At 43.9% G+C, this 21446-nt stretch overlaps 1 pseudogene; it reads left to right on the top strand.

Moving 5' to 3' along the window:
* Nucleotides 1-11819: 11819 nt before the first annotated feature.
* On the top strand, nt 11820-20948 carry LOC100059614 (cyclin-dependent kinase 1-like; annotated as a pseudogene).
* The last annotated feature ends 498 nt before the right edge of the window (nt 20949-21446 follow it).

Raw genomic sequence — 21446 nt, 5'->3', positions numbered from 1 at the left:
CTCACTGCTGTATCCCGACACCAAGCACAGAGCCTGGAACCCAGTCTGTACTCAAATATTGGAGAATGAATCAACAGGTGAGCAAATGAACGCCGGTCATGGTTAACTCCACGAGATGTGCAGAAAACCAAAAACTCCTCCAGGATGTAAGCACAGGGGATCCAAGTGGTGCCTGCCTTGTTCAACACTGTCCCCAGCCCTTTGCCTAGTGCCTGATACATGTTCCATACTCAAGGAACATCTGCTAATTGAGTTGCATGAAAGTTCCTGCCACCAAGAAGCTCATATTTAAGTGTTACCTGCCCAGTGAGAGGCTTTTCCGCGACATTACAAAACAGTTCAGTAAGTTTTTTTTTTTTTTGCATCAAAGCTACCATAAAAAACCTTACAAAGCAAGCTGTAAAGTTGGTATGAAAAAAAACAAATAATGCCCACTTTTAATTATTGGTAAGGAGAGATCAACATAGGTGAGTTATGATCTGCGCATGAAATGTGGGTCCCAAGCAGTAAGTGGTGTGATAGAAAGAGAGGGCTAGGGTTGGCCAGGATACTTTTCCGGTCAAGGCAGGACTAGACGTGGGCCAGATTTGTACAGGGATGGAAGAGGGCTCTCCCTGTTAATTTAGTTAAATCTTAAAAACGAGAGAAGATAGGGAAAGCTCCAAGAACAGTGCCTGTCCTATGGGAGCACTCCACCAGACCTGACCGCCATTAGCTATCATCACGGACGAAGAACCTGATTCAGGTCTGGACTGTGGGCATGCAGTGGTGGAGAAGATAAGATCCCAGCTCTCCTGGAAATCTCATTCTGGAAGAAGGACAAGTAACTTAAGATGATTTCAGAAGAGGAGAAGCACTATAAAGAAAATAAAACAACTTTTAGAGAGGATGGTCGGGAAAGCCTCTGCAAGCAGGTGAGATGAGTGAAAGCAAGAATGAGACAGCCATTGAAGAACCAGGGGACGCCGGACAAGGGACAAGCTAAGCTACTCAGGCAAAGGCACTATCTAGCTAGAACAGCTAGATGGATTCCAGAAACCCAAAGCCCAGGATGGCTGGACTGGTGAGCATGATATAAAGACTGATTCTCAGTCTTTTACAATTCCTGTTATGGACTGAGTGTTTGTGCTCCCACCCGCAGCTGGTTACCACACAGGGGCTTCCTGTTTCCGGTGGCAGGGCAAACTGAGGGAAAGCTAGGTAAAGTTAAACAGCTTTCTTCCCTGGGGGGACAGGGAGTGGTTTCTAAGAACTTCTAACATGCTGAATACTCTTCAAGATGGGGATGCAGAATGCAGAGTGTCCCAAACTTATTTGAGAAGGGAGGAAAAGCATCTCACAGGACTGTGCCCTGAGGAAGTCACTTCTGGAAGAGCTGCACCAGACACTGTAATTACACCCCTCCTGGCCCTCCTGGGGAAGGCCAACCTGCTTCATAGATTTCTCAACCAAAATCTGAGGCTCTCTGGGAGAGGTCAGCCTTAGAAAGGAATCAAGGATGTCCTCAAGGTAGAAGAGTCAAGCCCAACTCCTCAGGCCCATCCTTCCAGCATCCCCCTGACTCTGCGTCTTCAACTGGGTTCACTCACCCACCCACTAGGAAAGAACCTCTGGTGCTCCAGGCCTGGGCAAGGCAACAATCCGGGGGCCTTGGTCCCTGCTTCCCACCTCTGCTCTGGCTCTTCCTTCTTGTGTTTACCTGGCTCCCAAACATCCAGTTTTGCTTCCTTTTATACACCCCACACTCGCTTCCATGGCTTTCCCAATTTTACACACTCTCTTGCTGCTGCTGCTGCCACTGGACATCCGTGGTGGCAAGTACCCAGACCCAATAAGACTGACCCTTGAAACAAAACTGCTGTCAGCACATGGAGCTGCCCCCTGTTGGAGGTGGGTGGTGGGTACTCAAACCTACCAATGGGATACTCACATCCCTTACAAAGACATCAACCACTCTCCAGTGAGTTCCATTATGAAGAGATGTACTTCCGCCAGGCAGAAAAATCACTAATTTCAGCTGAGAAATCCTGGCAAATCTTGGTCAAGTTAGTGGCTAAGCTGTAGAACTCTGAGTGCATTACTGTTCAAGGAATCCCTCACCACCACCACCCAGCGTTCTCTACTTTTCATTTACAATCCTTTGTGTTGTTAGAGTTTAGTGGCAAGTTAAAAAAAAAAATTGAAGGACTTTTATTCCTGAACAAGATGAACTAACAGGGCCTAGATTCACTTCCCCACTTTAAACAACTTGGAAAACCAGACAAAATGTAAGAACATCAGTTTCCAGAGAGCAAGTAAGAGCACGGGACTGTGATCACTGAGAGAAACAAGCTGATGGACCCTCTTACGGCACCAACTTCCTCTACTACATAGAGGCAGTTTCTGACCACAGGAAAAGAGAAGATGCACACAGCCTGGCAGGCTCTGAGTTGGGGAGACAGAAATCAAAGTTCAAGGATGCCATGGTGGCTAGAATTTGCGGGGCTGGGTACCAGAGAGGAGCTAGTGCAGAAAGGTCTCCTGGAGTAATTTGCTGAGTTCTGATCTGCACATCTGTGAGAGGGAACTGCCCAAGACTGGGAAAAGGCACCCTCAAAAGGAATAGGCAAAGTAACACCCAAAGGTCTGGAAATCGTTCACGTGCCAACCAGCCAGAGTCCAAAATGGCTTCCGGTCTCCAAGTACCAATGTGAATTCTGACCCTGTGTCAACAGTCCTTCAGTGTGTAGGTCATTCTCCTTTCCCCCATATACAGTTACCTGAGTAAATAGCTGTGGGCTACTTTGGGGAAAAATTGAGAGAAGTATCACCATGTACACTTGCTGTGATTTTGCAGGGTCTCACCTTCTGGGAATCTAGCCTCTCCTTCAGTCAACAAGTTCAAGGTCTGAAAACTGGCTCAGTTTGAGGAACTGGGCAAGGGATTGTGGGTTTCTCTAGTGGAGCAACTGCCTCCAGCATCCTGATGATGCATCCTCCATTTCTTTTTGTTGTACAGATCAAGTAGCATCCTTGTTGGCTGCCCCTAGAGATGCTATGTTCAATTAACCGTCTCCTCAACTCCACAGCTGAGGACACCTCTGCCTGCCTGATGATCTTTCTGCTCTCTGTAATTGTGTCCACCTGGCTTCTCAAGGCGAAGCCCCATCACCTGGGTTCTATTGCTTCAGGCTCCTACCCTCCCCGTTGCTCTCAGTGAGCCCTGTTCTGTAATGACATCTTCTGCTGTGAGCCTTTGGCCTCTGGCGGAGAGTCACCTCAGTGATGAGGGAGATCCTCTCACCAACACATTCCTCACTGCTCCCATCAATCCTCCTGGCCTTCCATGGGACATCATCCTCTGGTGGGTTTTCTGGATATAAGAGTTAATCCACTCTCCCATGCCCGTTTCTCTCAGCCTTGACTTCTCCTCTCACAGAGCACCACAGCAATACTGCATCCTCACTGTGGGGCAACACCTTTCCCAAACCACTAGGACCTATCCCAGCAGTGTGCCCCCAAGCAGAAGACTTGCTTCCAAATTCTAAACTCTCCCTCAACGAACTCTTATGTTCCATCCCACCTTGATCAAGCATCTCAAAATCCTGCTCCAAGCATGCTCTCCCAGCTCCTGCTGGAATATGTTGTCTGGGTCCTGCAGATCCTTGGAGGAATCTTCCCTTTCTTCCTTATCAGGCCCAGGCTGTCCCTAGCCAGTATTGTGACTGGACCCTAACTTTTGGCCCAGTGGCCAGGAGAGGAGATGAAGGCATTCTGAGGGAGGTACATGCTGTGTTGCTGAGAAGAGATCTTTGCATTGTCGTCAAGCAAAGGGGAGCGCTAGCCCTTAATAGGGAGGGAGAGGTCATTTCTGCAGGCTCAAAGGGTACAGGGAAATCAGAGGATTCAAGATTTTCAGGTACATCAACCAGAAGCCCCCATCTCATGTATCAGGGTCCCATTCTTTCCTAACCAGGGCCCTGAACTTGGTTAGACATGACCTAAGCACTTGCTTAGGTTGAGTTTAACTTTCTTTGAACTCAGCTCTTCTTTCTAATGATTAAGTCCTGAGCCTGGGCCTCAGCTTTCTCTGCTCTCCTGCTGCTGGAGATGAGAACTTCTTAATATGCTACCAAGGAAGTCCTCTGGCTTTCAACACTTAGCTTTATAGTCGTGATTAATCACTCAACCCTTCAGTATCTTTTTTCAAAGCATTACTGAGCTTAGCAACAGCTACCCCATTCCACTGTCCTCATGGCTACAATTTACGCCCTATTTCTCAAATGCTGATTAGCGCTAGTTAATCCATTCTTCTCCACTGGTATACATCTCAAGTCACTACAGGTGAAAACTTGTACTACTCCACCTACCGGCCGTAACATGGTCCTCGCCGCCAGCCGGGCAATGGTGATCCAGCTCCAAACTCCCATCCTAGCACCTGCTTTCCCAGAACATGTCTGACACCTATGGTCACAGGTTAGGTTTATTATGGAGGGCTCTAGTAATCAACACATGTGGAGGGGAAGGGAAGAAAGCAGCAAGTGAGCCTCCACTGACCTCCGAGGAGCTTTGAAGCTGAGATGACACTTCTGGGTTATCCTGAGTTGGGGTGAGGGGCCAGAGCTTTGTATCCTGGCTTCCATCAGTCATTGGATGTAAGCAACCTGGAAGTGGGTGTGGCCCTGGACTAGGAGGCTCTTTGCAACTGAAGCCATCCCTGGAGGATGGGGAATCTGCCCTTCACTCCCGAGGGAATTTCTGAGTGGCGCATCCAGCAACCACCACCCCTCCCAAATAAACTGCCTGCGCCCAAGTCCTTGCTTCAGGTTTTACTCTCATGGAAACTGAAACAAAAACAACTGTGACTATTTGGGATGCTTAGTTCACTCATAAGGGAGGAGAGATTCCCATAGCCCACTAAATTGCTATTTAGAGGAAGAAAAAAAGGAGAGATTCTCTATGAGAAAAGGGGGCCTACCTCGTCTCTGGAAATATCTGAATGAAGCCTTAGGGATTTTTATCCCTATTTCTTTTCCAGAAACATCCTTTATTTCATCCAGCTTGAACTTACTATTCAGGGAGGACTTTCTGGGCCTCCGAACACTGAACATTCTCAGTCTCCGTGAAGGAAACTGTGAGCATTCAGCAGCTGAATTGCAAAGTTCTCGTGGAAAGCTTTGTACTAAGTGGGAGAACAGAGGCCGGGCTGGATGTTCAGGCCGTGAGAGAGGTCTCGGCTTGGAGCAGAGCCACATCGAGGAGGGCAGGGTCAACCCAGCTGTGCCCAATTTTGCCTCCTTTTCCCTAAACACATCTTTCCAGAATGCAGTCTATCTCGAGGGAACCCAAGAGCATAGGGAGAAATCTTAGAGCTTTAAATAGCTTGGAAACCGGGAGAGGATTGGTTATAGCGTAAGTCCAAGGTGGGCTTAGGAAGAAATCAGGCTGATGTGATATGATCAATGATCCAGGGGGCAGGAGGAGGCACGTTCTCTGGGCTGGCCTCATTTATATCATCATTCTAGCCAGAGCCCTGCTCCGTCAGGCTGCCCGGCAGCATCAGCCCCACACAGCAACCCCAGCCAGAGCCTCCAGCGGCTACCAGGTCAGCATCTACACAGGGCAAGCCTCCCCATCCTCCCTCACATGGACCCTAATCTGTGCTCCTTCTCTACTGAAGACGCTCTCTCTTTATTAAAGAACAGAAAGGTTAGAACCATGAGTGAGGGGTCGTACAAAACCATTGCCTTTGGCATCAGACTGAGCAAAGGTCCAATTTCTGATTTAGCACTTACCACTCTTGGCCCTTGGGCCAGTTCTTCTGCAGGCCTTGCGTTTTCTGTTTGTAAATTGTGACTACTACTACCTAACTCATAAGGTGGCTGCGAGGATTAAATGAGATAATATATTTGGACCTTGCCCAAGGTGCTTGATAAAATCCACTTCCTACCCCTCCCACCGTCAGATGATTTTGATTGCCCCAAACTGTATCAAGAGCTACTGGGATCAACACATGACATTATTGAAGAACTTACAGTCTGTAAGCTCCCCGAAAGCAGAGACCATGTCTCTTATTCAGCATTGTATACCTAGTGTCCAGCACAGTGCCTGGCACATGTAGGTACTCAGAAATATTTGTTGAATGACTAATGGATGAATTGCACAAACCTTCATCTTAAGGCCCTGAAAGAGCATCTCGTCCAGGGATGGCAAATCATTTACTTGCTTGCCCACCCCAACTGATATGTAGTTACTACATAGAGCACTGTGTTGAGAAGGATTCTGAGGCCACCTCTGTCCTCAGCAGGAGAAACTGGTGTGATCAATTAGCAATATCTGCCCAAAGTATGAAAAGGGATCAAGCATCACCAGTGCCTGTACTTACTCTCTTTGGTTCAAACCAGCACATCATTTTACAGACGAGAAAATGGGAGATCAAAGATCACGCAGCCAGTTAATGGCAGACTTGTGCACATTCAACTTTGGATGTGACCAGCAGAGAAAAACAAGATTGGCAAAGGCCTGATTTGGAAGATATTGGCAGCAAGTTGGAAACAAAAGGCCAGAGAGACTCCAAGCAGCCTGCCCTTCCAGGCACCGTCCCAGGATGAGCAGTTCTCCTCGACAGCCATTAGCAGAGGTGCAGCACTAATCCAGAAGAAATGCTGAGCGATCGCACAGACTGAGAAATTTCAATTAGGCCCAGAGACCAAACTCCCCATTAGTTAATTCCCTCTTAACCACACTGTTTCCCTTTAGGCCACTTGAGTTTTGCATCTGCCTCCCCCCACTTCATTTCTGGTGAGTGGCCGCGCCTCCCTCTTCCTCAGCCTCCCACGTTCCTGAGTCCCAGCCCTCGTTTAAGACAGATTTGTCTCGTCTCTCAAGATCACTGCTTGAGAGAAGCAGAGAGAAGAGTAATTAGCAAACTCAGCATTCTGGTAACCCTTCGACAGGGAAGGATAATCATTTGTTAGCTTAACTAAATCCCTGTGCCTTGCTTAGCTGTCTGACATTGACAGAGAAATGAGAATGGGCTTCCTGACCGTGCCTGGGGCTCTGCAAGAGACTTGTGAGGCAAGCAGAAAGTAAAATAAATTTTGTTTTCCTTTAAAACTGAAGACTCCTCTCAAGGAAGTGGAGCATAACTTCACACTCCGTAAGTGTGGGCTGTCCACGGTGACTTCCTTCTAAAGAGTGCAGTATAAAAGGAGGCGAAAATGGGGCCGGCCCATTGGCATAGCAGTTAAGTTCTCACGGTCTGCTTCGGCGGCCCAGGGTTCGCTGGTTCGGATCCCAGGTGCGGACCTACACACTGCTCATCAAGCCATGCTGTGGCAGGCATCCCACATATAAAGTAGAGGAAGATGGGCACGGATGTTAGCTCAGGGCCAGTCTTCCTCAGCAAAAAGAGGAGGACTGGTGAGGATGTTAGCTCAGGGCTAGTCTTCCTCAAGAAAAGGGTGGGGCAAAAATGATAATAATAACTTTACATTGGAGAAACCTGACCAATGCTGTGGTAGGCAGGTGGTCAAAGTCAGCATCATCAGTGGTATTGATACGGTGTGATGAGAAGGACATTTCACCTCTGTGGTCTTCCTCCCCAAAACCCACAACCCCAGTCTAATCATGAGGAATACATCAGACAAACCCAAACTGAGGGACAGTCTATAAAATGCCTGGCAGGTACTCCTCAAAACTGTCCAGTTTATCAAAAACAAGGAAAGTCTGAGAAATTGTCACAGCCAAGAGGAAACTAAACATAATGTGGTATCCTGATGGGATCCTAGAACAGAAAAAGAAAATTAGGTAGAAACTAAGGAAATCTGAATAAAGTATGGCCTTTAGTTAATAATAGTGTATCAATGTTGGTTCATCAGTGGTAATAAATGTTCTATACTAACGTAAAATGTTAATACCAGGGGACACTGGGTGTAGGGTATATGGGAATGCTCTGTATTATCTTCACACTTTTCCTATAAATATAAAGCTATTCTAAAATAAAACATTTATTTTAAAAAAGAAAAAAAACTTGAAGGCAAAAGTCTTAAAGGTCATCTCCAGAATAGCCCAGGCAGGTGGCTCTGGTAGCACTTCTGGCGACAGGACTTGTCCACATTCTCCCTCCCTCTGAAATGACTTTTTCTCATTGAGCAGCCAACTGGCCCCTTCTCTTCCTACCCTACTGGTCTGAGTTCTGCCCACTGAAAGCCATAGGAAAAGTCTGGAGTCTAGACTCTCTTCCCAATAGAGGCCTCGAATGTTTCAGAGTTATGCTTCATCAAACCAAAAGAGACCAGCAAACATGTCCCGGTGCCAAACTTTCATTTTTGAGACAAGGAAGCTCAGACCCGAGGAGGCAGGAAACTCGCCCAGTCACACAGACCCTGAAACCCAGCTTTGTTCACACCAGTCTAAAGCCCTTTTCTTTATAACACGCTGCTCTTAAGAAGAAGGTTAACGTGTGTCCCTGGTTTTCTCTCTAGTGTACACATCACCATTTCCTTCACCAGTCTTCATAGTTTGGGACATCCAGATGCTCCACTTCTCTCCTAGGAAGACCCTCTTGAGCTTGTGAATGTCTCTCTGACCCTCTCCATAGTCCTTTCCGGAAGCAGTCAGGATTAGAGATGTTAATGAAACCAATATCCCCTCCCTCCTAACAGGTCATGTCCCAAATTGAATAGAATGCTCCAGAAGAGAACTAACCAATGTTACTCTGTCGCACAGAGTTACGAATAAATAAGCACAACTTCCTTAAGTAAGCCTTAGATACACATTGTCTCATGCATGAAAAATGGGTCCTCATGCAGCCTTTAGCCATGTCAAGGTCAAAGTTACCATCACTCTATGGCCCCATTCCACCTCCTTCCTATCTCTTCCAAAAAGCTTTTACCCACTGAGGAGGGATAACAGAAGGAGCCAGGTGAGAACCAACAGTCACTGAGACTACAAGGTGCATTATATACATCACCCATTGATTCATTCAGTTAGCACTTATTAAGCACCATGATGTTCCAGGAATTGGGGGAAGAACTGTGAATACAAGGACCATAAGATACCATCCAAGACCTCAATGATTTCAGTCCGCTAGGAAAGACCCTCATGTCAACAACAAATTGCAGAACCATGTGACAAACAATGGAAGCATGAAGTTAGGAGGTAACACCCAATACTTTCGGAAGGAAATATTGTTTGCCTATAACTATATTTTCCAGATGAGGAAGCTGAGGCTTCAAAAAGTCAAGCACCTCACTCAAAGAAATGAGTTACTCAGTTGATGGAGGCAGAGATTTGAATTCAGTGCGACAAAGCTCCAAAGTCCATACTTTTCCACTGTAAACATGTTTCCCAAACTAAGTTGTTGATTCATATTCTACAAAACATGTCCTATGATCAGTTAAGTTTGAGAAGATAGAATACCGTTTCTTCTCCATGGAAATTCAAAATGTCCATATGAATAATAAAGGCTCTAAGAAGTCTTGTAACAAAATGAGAAGGACTTTTAGCCTGATGACATGAAGGTAAAGATATATGTTGGGCCGAGACCACTGCATTCATCTCCAAATTCTATTCTTTGCCCAAACAGCCTTCCAGAGTTCCCCAGGTAGCTCTGAGGTCCTGACTTGCAGGATGCCAGTAGAAGTTCTGGAGGTATTATGCCAAAGGGGAGGCAAAAAGAGAGAAGAAAGACACCTGGCAACATAAGGTAGGAAAGAGTGGAAGTGGTTAGGAAAGGGAAGTTCCTTGGAGAGAAAGAGAGAGGTAAACATTACCCTGTTGCAGTAGCTTTGGTTTTCAGGCACTGCTCATGATCATGAAATGCTACTGATAGCACCGTATTTATTGCCTTTTTTTAATCAATCTTCCTGCATCAGAGTTTCTAAACTATGACACTGTCGACATTTTGGGCCAGCCAATTCTTTGGTGCAGGAAGAGGACAGTCCTGTGCATTGTAAGATGTTCAGCTGCACCCCTGGCCTCTACCATATGCCAATGGCACGTCTCCCTCAGGTTTAAGAACCAAAAATGTCACCAGACATTGCTGATTGTCCCCTAGGGGGCAAAATCACCCCCAGTGTTGAACCATTGCCCTAAATCTTCTTTGGTGTCCCTCATTATCCCATGCTACTATAAACTCCAAATAAGCAATTAGCCTAAAAACAAAGACATAACCTCTCCTGAATATTATCCTCTGGGCCTCAAGCTGCTTTCCAAAAAGACCCACTACTTACTGCCAAATCATGCAACTTCTACTCATTCCTGAAGGCCCGTCTCAAATCTCACCATTTCCTTCTGTGAAGTCTTCCTGCCAACTTGAGCCAACTCAACCCAGCTCAACTTGACCCATCGCCTTCCTGCTCTATCCTACCACTCAGGGTACAGTATAGCACAGTAGCGGTACGTGATTGACTTCAATTGAACATCTATGTATATTTGATCTTGTACTGATCTATAATTCATTTTGAGTGAGCAAACGCTGATAGAGCGTGTGTGATGTGTCAGACGCCATGCTGGTGCAGTGTTACATAGAGACATAAGGATGTGACTTTTACCTTTAAGAAGTTCACAGTCTCATGGGGAATGTAGACCGGAAGTTACAGTTCTACATAGCAGCTTGTCTACCTCCTCTGTGGATCCCTGAGGGTAAAGACAAAAGGCCCAAGCTTCTTTTGTGTCCACCACAGTGCTGAGAGCACACAGTAGGTGCCCAAGAGATTGCACTGAACTAGAATCCACGAGGAAGAGAGCTTCTGTGAGAACTCATCTCCACAGAGGCAATTGACATCCATCTTCGACTCCTCTGGGCAACTTCTTTTATGAAGTGGTGGTAAAGTTAAATGGTAGTTGTCTTGGAAAAATAAAAAGAAAGCAATCCTATGTAAGTTACCTTGCCTTTCTTTTTTTTAACTTTTGCTCTGTGAAATCCAAAAATCCATGACCCATGGCTTGAATAGAGAAAGAACAGGAAAGGAAAGAGGGAGGGGGGCAAGGAACATATTTAAACAATTAGGAAGTAATGAAGACTTTGCAAAAATAACTATCGACAAGAAATAAGCTAGGGAATACTTGAAAAATGTGAACACATACAAAATCAGCAAATTGTAAAAGTCTGCATTATTGAGGCTTTGGGGGAAATACAGTAACACTCTAACATTTTTGAAAAGTGATGGAAAACAGAGGAAGACAAAAGGAGTTGTTAACCTGAAAATACAGAGCCAAAATGAGAGGCAGGGAGGCATTTACTTTGAGATCAAAGAATTGCAATTCAAAGAGCACAGATCCAGGTAGAAACCCAAATAATGTCCCAGTTACAGGAGGGGGGCTCAGAGTTCTTATGGGAAAAAGGGAGGATGAGTTAAGCTGTCCTAGAGAAGACTTCACTGGTGCTGCATAAGGTGAGGCTAGACTTGTACTTCGTTGATTGGTTAGCAATTCAGTCATCAGCAAAGTCCAATTTCATCAGTCCTTACAAACAGGATATTCTTGTCCTTACTGACTTCTTGGAATGTTGGCAGTTTGGTCCAGTTTGGAAGATAAAGAAAATAAAACGTGCAAGGCAATTCCTCTGCAATGGCTGCTCCAGCTCTATTTTAATATGGCTTTACTCATGTCCTCTCTCACCGCGTGTGGAAAGACAGGTGGAGGCGTTCACTTTCCTAAGCCGGAAAAAACAAGAGCCCTAATGGCCATGGTTGAAGAAGGCTGGCTTTAGCATTTCAAAGAAACAATGGAAAAGCATTTTAAACGTTTAAGCAACACTGATGAATAGAGGTTGCATGGACAACAAGCTATAGAGCAGAGACACAGCCTCCAGTTTGAGTGAGGAGGCAGACTCCATGGGCGTCAAAGCTCAGAGATGCTGGATGAAGAGGAGCACGGGTATTAATATTCCTACTGACACATTAAGAGTTCCCCTGGCCCTGCAGCCTTTTTCCTTCCTCTCCTTTGACTTGAAGGAGTATCACATGTGGCATTTATACGCAAGCCTTGAAAAGCTGGTGGCTGAGAAAGTTTCCCAAGGATTGTCTCCTTACCATCCACTCAGGAAAACCAAGAGCGACCAGAGAAAGGGGAGCATGATCCAGCGCAGGGAGTGGAGGTCAGGCCAGTCTGTTTCAAAGGGTGCCTCAGTGTAGAGTCTTTACAGTTCTACACCCACTTCAGGACATGCTCCACCCACCCTCTCTGCTTCAGCCACACCCGCAGCCCACCCCGCCCCAACACCATTCTCCACCAGCAAAACATTTTCCTACTCACCTTTGCCAGCCACCAAAAACTCAGGAATCCAGCTAAACACCAGCCAAAGACTTCCCCAGTGTGGAACTGGGGCCCAAGAGCCAAAAACCCAAGTCAGGAGGAGGAGTGGTGGCAATGTACATCTTGTGAGCCGAGGGGCAGGAACCAAGACCATCCCCACAGCAGGTGCCGGTCAACCTTAGGCAAAAGTTTTAAAACAAAGACTGAGAGACCCTAAAGAAAAGACGGCATTTCCTTAGCCAAGTCCAAACTTTGCTAAGGAGGCACAAGGCCTTTGATGCAGTTACTTTTAGGCCACAGCTCCTGTCTATCCAGCTGAGAAAACTGGAGCGTCATAGAAGAGTAGCACCCACTGGCCCCTGGGAAGACGCACAGACCTCAAGGCCAGCCCGGGCCACGAGATGTATCCACAGAACAGGAGACAGGGTCTCTACGGACCTGAATACACCAGCCCAAGAACTTGAAAATGAGAGGAATGAGTCTGTCTTTTAAAATCAGAGCAAAGATATGCAATGCCTGCCTGGCGATATTAACATATCTATAGACAGAATGTTCCATTAAAGGAGAAAGTCTCTTAAGGGGGTTGTTTATCAGATTGTCAGTCCTGACTCCTTATAGGTGGCAAAATCAAGTAGTGGGTCACTGGAATTTTTTAAAAAATGAAATAGCATAGGATAGAAAATATAAGAATGCATCACGTGTAATAGTGGTAATGTGTGTGTGTGTGTGTGTGTGTACATAAGTAGGTGCATACTCATCTCAATTTAAAATGTATTTCTTTACTGTAGGTCATGGTCAAAAAACACTTTGAAAGCCATTGCTCTCAAATAAACACAGGCAGAGTCTAACAAGGTTCTAGTCAAACTACTCATTCCTTCATTCATTCAAAAATATGCATTGTACACCTACTATGTGCCAGGCCTCTGCTGACACTGAGAATACAAGCTAATAGTCACAATAGCAACCATTCTTGTTCTTGTTTTATACTTGGCACACTTCTAAGTTCTGTGCATATGCTAACACATTTAGCCCTACAAAGCCTATGAGCTAAGTTCCCCTATTAGCAACCTCTTGTTCAGATGAGTATCTTGCCAAGGTCATATAGCTAGTAAGCAGCAGGGCTGGAATTTGAGCCATCCAGTCCAGCTGCAGAGGTTTTGCTCTTAACCACGAAGAAATAGTGCCCAAGGACTTGCCTACTGCTCCCAGCGACACCCTTGTTGCAGCAATGGGTTGTCCTAACCCAAGCCACTATGGATTGGACCTATGTTACTAAATCCCCTGGTCTACACTTGAGCTGGCTGGTCAAATGGAGGCTCATACTCTGCTTCCTGAGAAATCTGCCCTAAGAGAGAGAATGCACTGCCCAAAACGTCCATTCCCCTTGGCATTTCTCACCACACATATCGATGGACTAGCATTCTCCCGATATAAACTATGTACCCCAATGTCAATGAGCTTCATGGGCTGACACATCAGTATTTGGGCGCTGCAAGCCTGAGGGTCAGTCCAAGGAAATGCCCTTGAATAGCTACGTGCCCTTGGCTAAGTTACCTTTCTGTGCCTCAGTTTCCACGACTATGAAATTAGAATTATAACAATATCTACTTCCAAAGGTTGTTGTAAGGATTTAATGAAATGGTGTATGTAAGGTGTTCAGCAAATGCCTAGCATACAGTGTTAGTGAATTATGATTATTTATCGAGCACTGGCTAGTATTGAACTATCATCCAGTGGGAGAAAGAAAGTACAAGCAAGATCACACCTGTAGAATGCTATGTGGGTATAGGGGAGTTCAGGGAAAAGGTGCTTAACTCAGCCAGGAAACTTCAGAGAGAAATTAACTTGAGAGGAGTCTTGAAGACTGAACCAATTGGTAAAGAATGGGGGAAAGGACATCCATCCATCTGGAGGGAACACCTCACCTCGGCAAAGATACAGAGGACCTTCATGTGCAAGTGTATAGGAATAAATAAAAATACATAAACACAATTTCTCCTGATGGGCATGCCCATGGGCAATATTACCCAAAAAAATCTCCAGCAAAAATTCCTGCAGCACAAGTTTTTCCAAAGTTGATTCAGGTATTAAAATATACATGTAACGTGCATATTTGTACATACTCACTTCTAGGCAGGTAAAAACCTCAGCCCTAAAAGAAACTTATAGAAAAAACATCAGTCCCTAAATGCATTAGAAACGAGACTCTTTCCCATGAGGCTGGGCATGCTTTAGAGAAGTATTTCTCAAGGTGTGGGTCCCAGACTTGGAACTTCTTAGAAATGCAGATTCTCGTCCTCACCCAGACCCACTAAATCAGAAATTCTGGAGGCGGGGCCCAGCCATCTGTGTCTGAGAACCACTGCTTTAGAGAAAGTTGCCAAGAAGCAGACAAAGATAAAAACAACAGCAGTTCAGGCAACAACTCATGTGAAGGGCTGTGCTCGCTGTGCCCAAAGCCGGGCATGATTTAACACAGCAGCCAAAGAGCTCAGGATCTGTAAACCCATGGCCCTGAGTTTGAACCCCAACTCTTGTACTTGATGATTGCTACTTCCCTTAATCCCTGCATCCTCATCTGCAAAATAGGGATAATGATTCCTGCCTCTTAAGGTTGTTCTCAGGACTCAGTGAAATGTTACCTATAAGGCACGTAGCACAGTAACAGCCAACATGCTGGGAGGAAATTCAAGCAAATCCATCCTCTCAGAAGAGTGTTAACATCTCAGTGAGTTCCAATACCCTTTGGAACAGAGGTCTTCAAAGTGGGGTACACATATTCTTGGGGGTATGAGCAGACTTGGTTTGGGGGCATGGATAGATTTATGAGGATCAATTTCCAAATCCTCACTTTTCCTCCAGACTCTCCTAAAATTGATCTGCATCAGGCAAGCTCTCTTTCCCCACCTTCTCTCACAGGAGCCCTCCTCCCACTTACCAGTAGAAAGGCACGGTTCTCACTCATCCCAAATCTTAATATGATGCATCCTGGAGCATAAACTTCCAGGGCTCCAAACAGGGGGGTAAATAGAAATACTGAGGTTGTGAATGTCTCTGGTGAGCGGGTAACAAATCCATTTGCAAGTGAACAACTCAAACGATTCGTTCCAAGTCAGGCGGTGTCCACATAATCGAAAGAGGACCTAATTGAGCTGTCAGCTGATAGATCATTAAAAATAATTTTTGATGATAGATCACTATGTGATTTTGATACACGACTTGGAAGTAGCTCAAATAATTCAAATATTACAATATTCCTTACATTTCCATCTACTTATGTGAACATTTTCAGCACTTGTGTCTTAATAAACAAAAAATGAGATTGTAATTGGCTCACTCTAGCAATAAGTAATATTCACCCACAGATACATGAGATAATTTTTAAAAATCCCGTCCATCTCACAACAGATGCATTTCCAATGAATTTCACTTCTAGTGTTTAATAATTATGTGTGAAAATATATAATATATTTATGTTGTTTTTCTCAATTGTATGGTAATAATTTTAATGATAATTCAATCCAGAAGACATATTTCAATACTTAAACCTTTTAGTCATGTAAAATGTTTCAAAATGCTATTTCAATTTATATGTATGTTTTGCATGCAGAGAAGTATAATACAGAAATCAACAAAAACTTTGAAGCATAAAAATATATTACTTTAGGATAAAATTCTGTGGGGAAAGTAGAATAAAAATGTAAGTTCAAGGAGAAAAGGAATGATGTAAAAATTTCTGAATAGTAAAGGAAAGTTTGTGTCTTTTTAAGCAGAAGGGTAGTATCAAGTCACTATGGTATTTAGACTTCATTGGAAACTTTAAAAAGAACAATATAAAGGTTTACTTTAAAATGTCAGTATTTACAATATGCCAAAATTACTATGTAATTTTGCAACTATGTAAAGTTATAATGAAAAACTGCAGATATCAAGTTAAAAGTGTGCAAGTGTTCTTGGGGCTGGCCCAGTGGCATAGCGGTTAAGTTCACATGCTTCCCTTCAGAAGCCTGGGGGTTCATGGGTTCAGATCCCGGACATGGACCCACACACTGCTCGTCAAGCCATGCTATGGCGACATCCCACATACAAAATAGAAGAAGATTGGCACAGATGTTAGCTCAAGGCCAATTTTCCTCACCAAAAAAAAGTGTGCAAAGGGGAGCATTTTCTCTCAAAATCCTCTCAAGGGATATACAAGGAAAAACATTTGAAGACCTCTGCTCTGGAAAACCTCCTCCTTCTTCTCCTCTTTCTTTGACAAATAAATATGTTAACCAGAAATGAGGTTCTCAGTGCTACACTGGATGCTAACAAGCATTCCAGAGAAGTAACCAGCATTGTCTCAGTTTTGAATAACTCACCACCTAGTTGAACTAACCAGAAAAAAAAAAACACATAAAAGAGTTGAGGTATGTGGTAGATGCTGGTCTTGCCCACATGGTGTTCAGATTCTCCTGTGTCCTTCCTAAGTGAATCCAGACTCTGTTTAGGATTGCAAGATGCCCAGGTAAATACTCATTTCCTCAGTCTCCCTTCCCATTAGAAGTGGCCATGTGACAAAATTCTAGCTGATGAGACATAAGACCCGGGGATTTCTGAGAAAGCTTTCACTTTCCTAATAAAACCATATAGATAAGGCTGTCTCTGCCTGTCCCTTGTTCTTCTTGAATGTTGATGCAATGTCTGGAGCTACAGCAGTTATGCTAAAATGATGAGGCAACAAGCATGAGGACAAAAGTTAACATACTAAGGATGGTACAAGGACATATGGAATGATCCTGGGTCCTGAAGCTGACCAGTGAACTAATGCCAACAAGAGCCCACCTCCAGACTCCCACTACATAAAACATGCACATATGCTTCTACTGTTGTAAACCAATGTTAGTTGGATATTCCAGTTACTTTTACGGTATAACAAGTTACTCCAAAACTTGGTGACATAAAAAGGCATTTTATTAAGCTCATAGATTCTACGGGTCAAGAATTCAGACAGGGTTCAGTTGGAATGGCTTACCTCTACTTCATAATGTCTGGGGCCTCTGCTGAGGAGACTCAAACAGCTGAATGACTCAAATACCTAGGAACCAGAACAGCTAGACCTGGAGAATCCACTTCCAAGATGGCTTTTTCACTCATATGTCTGGTACCTGGGCCGGGATGACCAAAGACTAGAATCAGATGGGACTGTTGAGCAGAGTGCCTACACACATGACCTCTCCAGATGCCTTAAGCTTTTCACAGCATCATGGCTGGGTTCTGAGAGCAAGTGTTCCGAGAGACCTAGGTGGAAATTGAACAGCTTTTTATGACTTAGCCTCATGAAGAGGTCACGCAGTGTCATTTCTGCAGGACTTGGTTGGTCAAAGCAGTCACCAGACAGGAGACACAGACCCCAACTCTCAAGGGGAGCAGTATCAAAGAACTTGCACCCATTTTTTTCTAAACCACCACATCAGTTGAGGTTTTTTCCATTGTAACTTAACACATTCCTAATTGGTACAAAGGATGATATAAGATAACATAAAGTAGACGTGAAGCTGACCAGCACCATTCGGCTGTTGAACTCAAAGGAGGAGAGAGAATGAGAGAAATAGTCAAGAAAGCCCTCATCATAAACAAACACTGATTGAGGGCCTCTAAGTGCACAGCCCAGAATAAAATGCCATGAGGACTGCAGAAATACTACAAGACTCGGTATCCATCCCCAACACTAGATATGAGTTCAAATCTCTATCTTCCATACACTAGCAACGTGGCTTTGGAAAATCCTAGCTGAGCCTCAGTTTGTAAATCAGCAAAATTATGGTGAGGCCTAAATAAAATAGCATGAGAAGGGCCTAGCATAGTGCATGGCACTCAGTAAGTGCTCAACAAATGCTGTGCAAGTGTTTATTCATTCAAAGAACTTACCGTGTGGGAAAATTGAATGAGCACCAACCATAAAATTGACAGACTTAGTATTCCCCAAACATAAATCAGACCCCCAAACTCCCTTATGGGCTCAGCAGGCTTCACTGAAATTTGTCTAGTGCTAAGTTTAGATGACTTAGCCCAATTCTTCTGGAGGGAAATTAGAACACACTTTAGAAGATCTTCTGAGGTCCAGGCTAAGAGTCAAGCCTTTTGCCTGCAAAGCCCATCCCCACCATTGCTGCCAATTTGGAAAAATCTATAGCATTTCTTGTGAGAGGCCAACCATTCCAATCTGGGATAAGTTTTCTAAATATTAGATCTGAATTGATTTATTTTATCCCTAAATGCATTGGGCCACAGTCTTCCTGAATGGATTAAGTCAGACCTTCTATTTTTAGCAGCTGGCTCATTCAGTCCATTTCCTTACTATAAATACCTGAGTGCACTTGTTTTAAAGTAGAACTCTTTTGTCATCTGATTGTCCCAGTCTAGATTACAGGGGGAGAGAAGAGAGAGAATGAAAAATGAGATAGAGGAGAAAGAGAGACTGCATTGCCCTACTCTGCTCGCCAGCTATTTTCACAGACTCCAAGATGCATCGCTGACTGGATACAGGAGAAAGCCAAGAGGGTCTAGCCCTTTTCAGCAGATTAACCTTGAGAAGTTGGCAGCTACTGGGGACTTGATGGAGCCACGCAGACTCTTTCCTAACATGTCATCCACTGACAGTTCCCCCTTCCGAATCCCATGTCTCAGCCTCCCTGCTCATAAATATGGACACTGACCCCAGCCTCTGAGGCAGGCCAAGAGAGTTTTCTCCTGGTCTTAACATTCTTGAGTGAAAATAAATTGTCATAATATCTCATACCCATCTCCCTGAAGTCCCAGAGTAGGAGACACTGAGCTTTCAATGATACTGATCAAACCCCCTCTGAGCTCAAAGCACTAAGAGGAAATAGTCAGGCCAGAGTCAGATTAAGGAATGGGTCTGCCAGGCAGCTCCCTGGAGCGTCAATACATGAGGAAAGGTACGCTCACACATCACCAGTGGCTAGTACGTCACTGGAAACTTAAGGACATGGAGGAAAACAATGCGGTTTCAAATCACACATTTTTTACTTCTCCGGAAAAGTAGAGTTTGTGGTTAAAGGAATACTATAAAATGATCCTGAAGATGTGCCTAAGACCCCTAAGGGCCATGTTTTCAATAGTGAATATCTATCATTTTAGGGTAGCTATATCTTAATACTCTCCCTATTTTGAGGTTTCTATCAGCAGTCTTCCTTCTCATTCTTCCACTCACTATCCCAATTTTCAGCTCCTCTTCCAAATTAAACAAATACTTGGTTTGAACAAATATATTGATTGAAGCGGGTAGCAAATGATCAATAGTCCACCAAGATTCCACATCTCAGTCTGGACATTTCCCCCAAGGATCTCAGAGGGCTACAAAAATCCACTTGCCCAAGTTTCAGGCACCAAAGGACCACTGTGATCCCAACAGCAGCCCATGGGGAGCAGAGTCTCCTGGCCGCTCTCAGATGCACAAAGCGCAGATGTGTCTCAAATAACAGAAAAGAGAAAAGTATTCATCAAATATTTTCAAAAACAATTCATACATGATGACCAAGGAGGGTTGATCTCAGGAATGCAAGGCTGTTTTAACACTCAAATATTAATCAATGTAATTCACCATATTAACAAAACAAAAAAGAAGAAAAACCATATAATTATCTCAATAGACTCAAAAAGATTATTAGAAAATGATTTGTAATAAAAGGTCTCAGGGCTCTTGGAAGTTGAGGAAAGAGTGACACAGACATGGTACCTGCCTCTATCACTCCAACACCCCCAACCCCACCCTGCCACCATCACAGAATAATAAGCTGGGCTCTACCATACCTATTGAGTAACTAGGGAAGGTTATACCAAAATAAAGAAAACTGGAGAAGATACCTATGAAGTTACGTATAAGGGCAGACACAATACAACAGGTCAAGTGGTAGCCATGAGGAAAATCAGACTAGAGTGCAAAGAGGAAGGATTCCTAGTACTGCAATTCAGGAAATTTCTCTATTAAAAGAACTCTGTCATCCAAATATAGTCAGTCTTCCAGACGTGCTTATGCAGGATTCTAGGTTATATCTCATCTTTGAATTCCTTGGATCTTAAGAAATACTTGGATTCTATCCCTCCTGGTCAGTTCATGGATTCTTCACTTATTAAGATTGTCTGTACCAAATCCTCCAAGAGATTGTGTTTTATCACCCTAGAAGAGCTCTTCACAGAGACTAACAACCTCAAAACCTATTGATAACAAATGAACGATTACTAGCTGATTTTGGCTTTGCCGGAGCTTTTGGAATACCTCTTAGAGTATACACACATGAGGTAGTCACTCTCTGCTATAGACCTCCACAAGTATTGCTGGGGTCAACTCACTATTCAACTCCAGTTGACATTTGGAGTCTAGACACCATATTTGCAGAATTAGTAACTAAGTAGCCACTTTGCCATGGGGATTCAGAAGTTGATCGACTCTTCAGGATTTTCAGAGCTTTGGACACCCTCAACAATGAAGCATGGCCGGAAGTGGGATCTTTATAAAATTATAAGAATATGTTTCCCAAGTGGAAAACAGGAAGTCCAGCATCTCATGTCAAAAACTTGGTTAAAATGGCTCGGATTTGCTTTCAAAAGTGTTAGTTTATGATCCTGCCAAACAAGTTGCTGGCAAAATAGCCCTGAACCATCCATGTTTTAATGATTCAGACAATCAGATTAAGAAGATGTAGCTTTCCGACAAAAAGTTTCCACGTGTTGTATCAAGAACAGATAGCTATACTTTTACTGTTAACTCTATTTCTGTCTCATATGTTTTTCTTTTCTTTGTTGTAAAGCTTCAGCTGTACATCATCTTCTAATTTCAAGTGTAACTTAAAATGTAAATATTGTTCTATAGGAATTTAAATGTAATTCTGTGTACATGTGTAGATCTCACTGTAACAACTATTTGTTACTCTAATAAAACTATAAATCTAGTATTGATGACAGGAATTGGTAAAAATTAAAAAAACCTCTCAGTAAATTAATAACAGAAGAAAACTTCCTCAATCTGATAAAGGGCATCTCTTGAAAACTACATCTAACATCATACTTATGGTGAACGACTGAATAACTTCCCTTAAGATCAAGAACAAAGCAAGACTATCTGTTTTCACCATTTTATTCTACATTATCCCAAAAGTCCTAGCCAGTTTAATAAAGCAGAATATATAAAAGGCATCCAGATT

The sequence above is a fragment of the Equus caballus genome, chromosome 24 (genome assembly GCF_041296265.1).
Source record: "Equus caballus isolate H_3958 breed thoroughbred chromosome 24, TB-T2T, whole genome shotgun sequence".
In the NCBI taxonomy this organism is placed as follows: Eukaryota; Metazoa; Chordata; class Mammalia; order Perissodactyla; family Equidae; genus Equus; species Equus caballus.
Note: the sequence above shows the minus strand (reverse complement) of the source record. Positions and strands in the feature narration are given on the sequence as shown.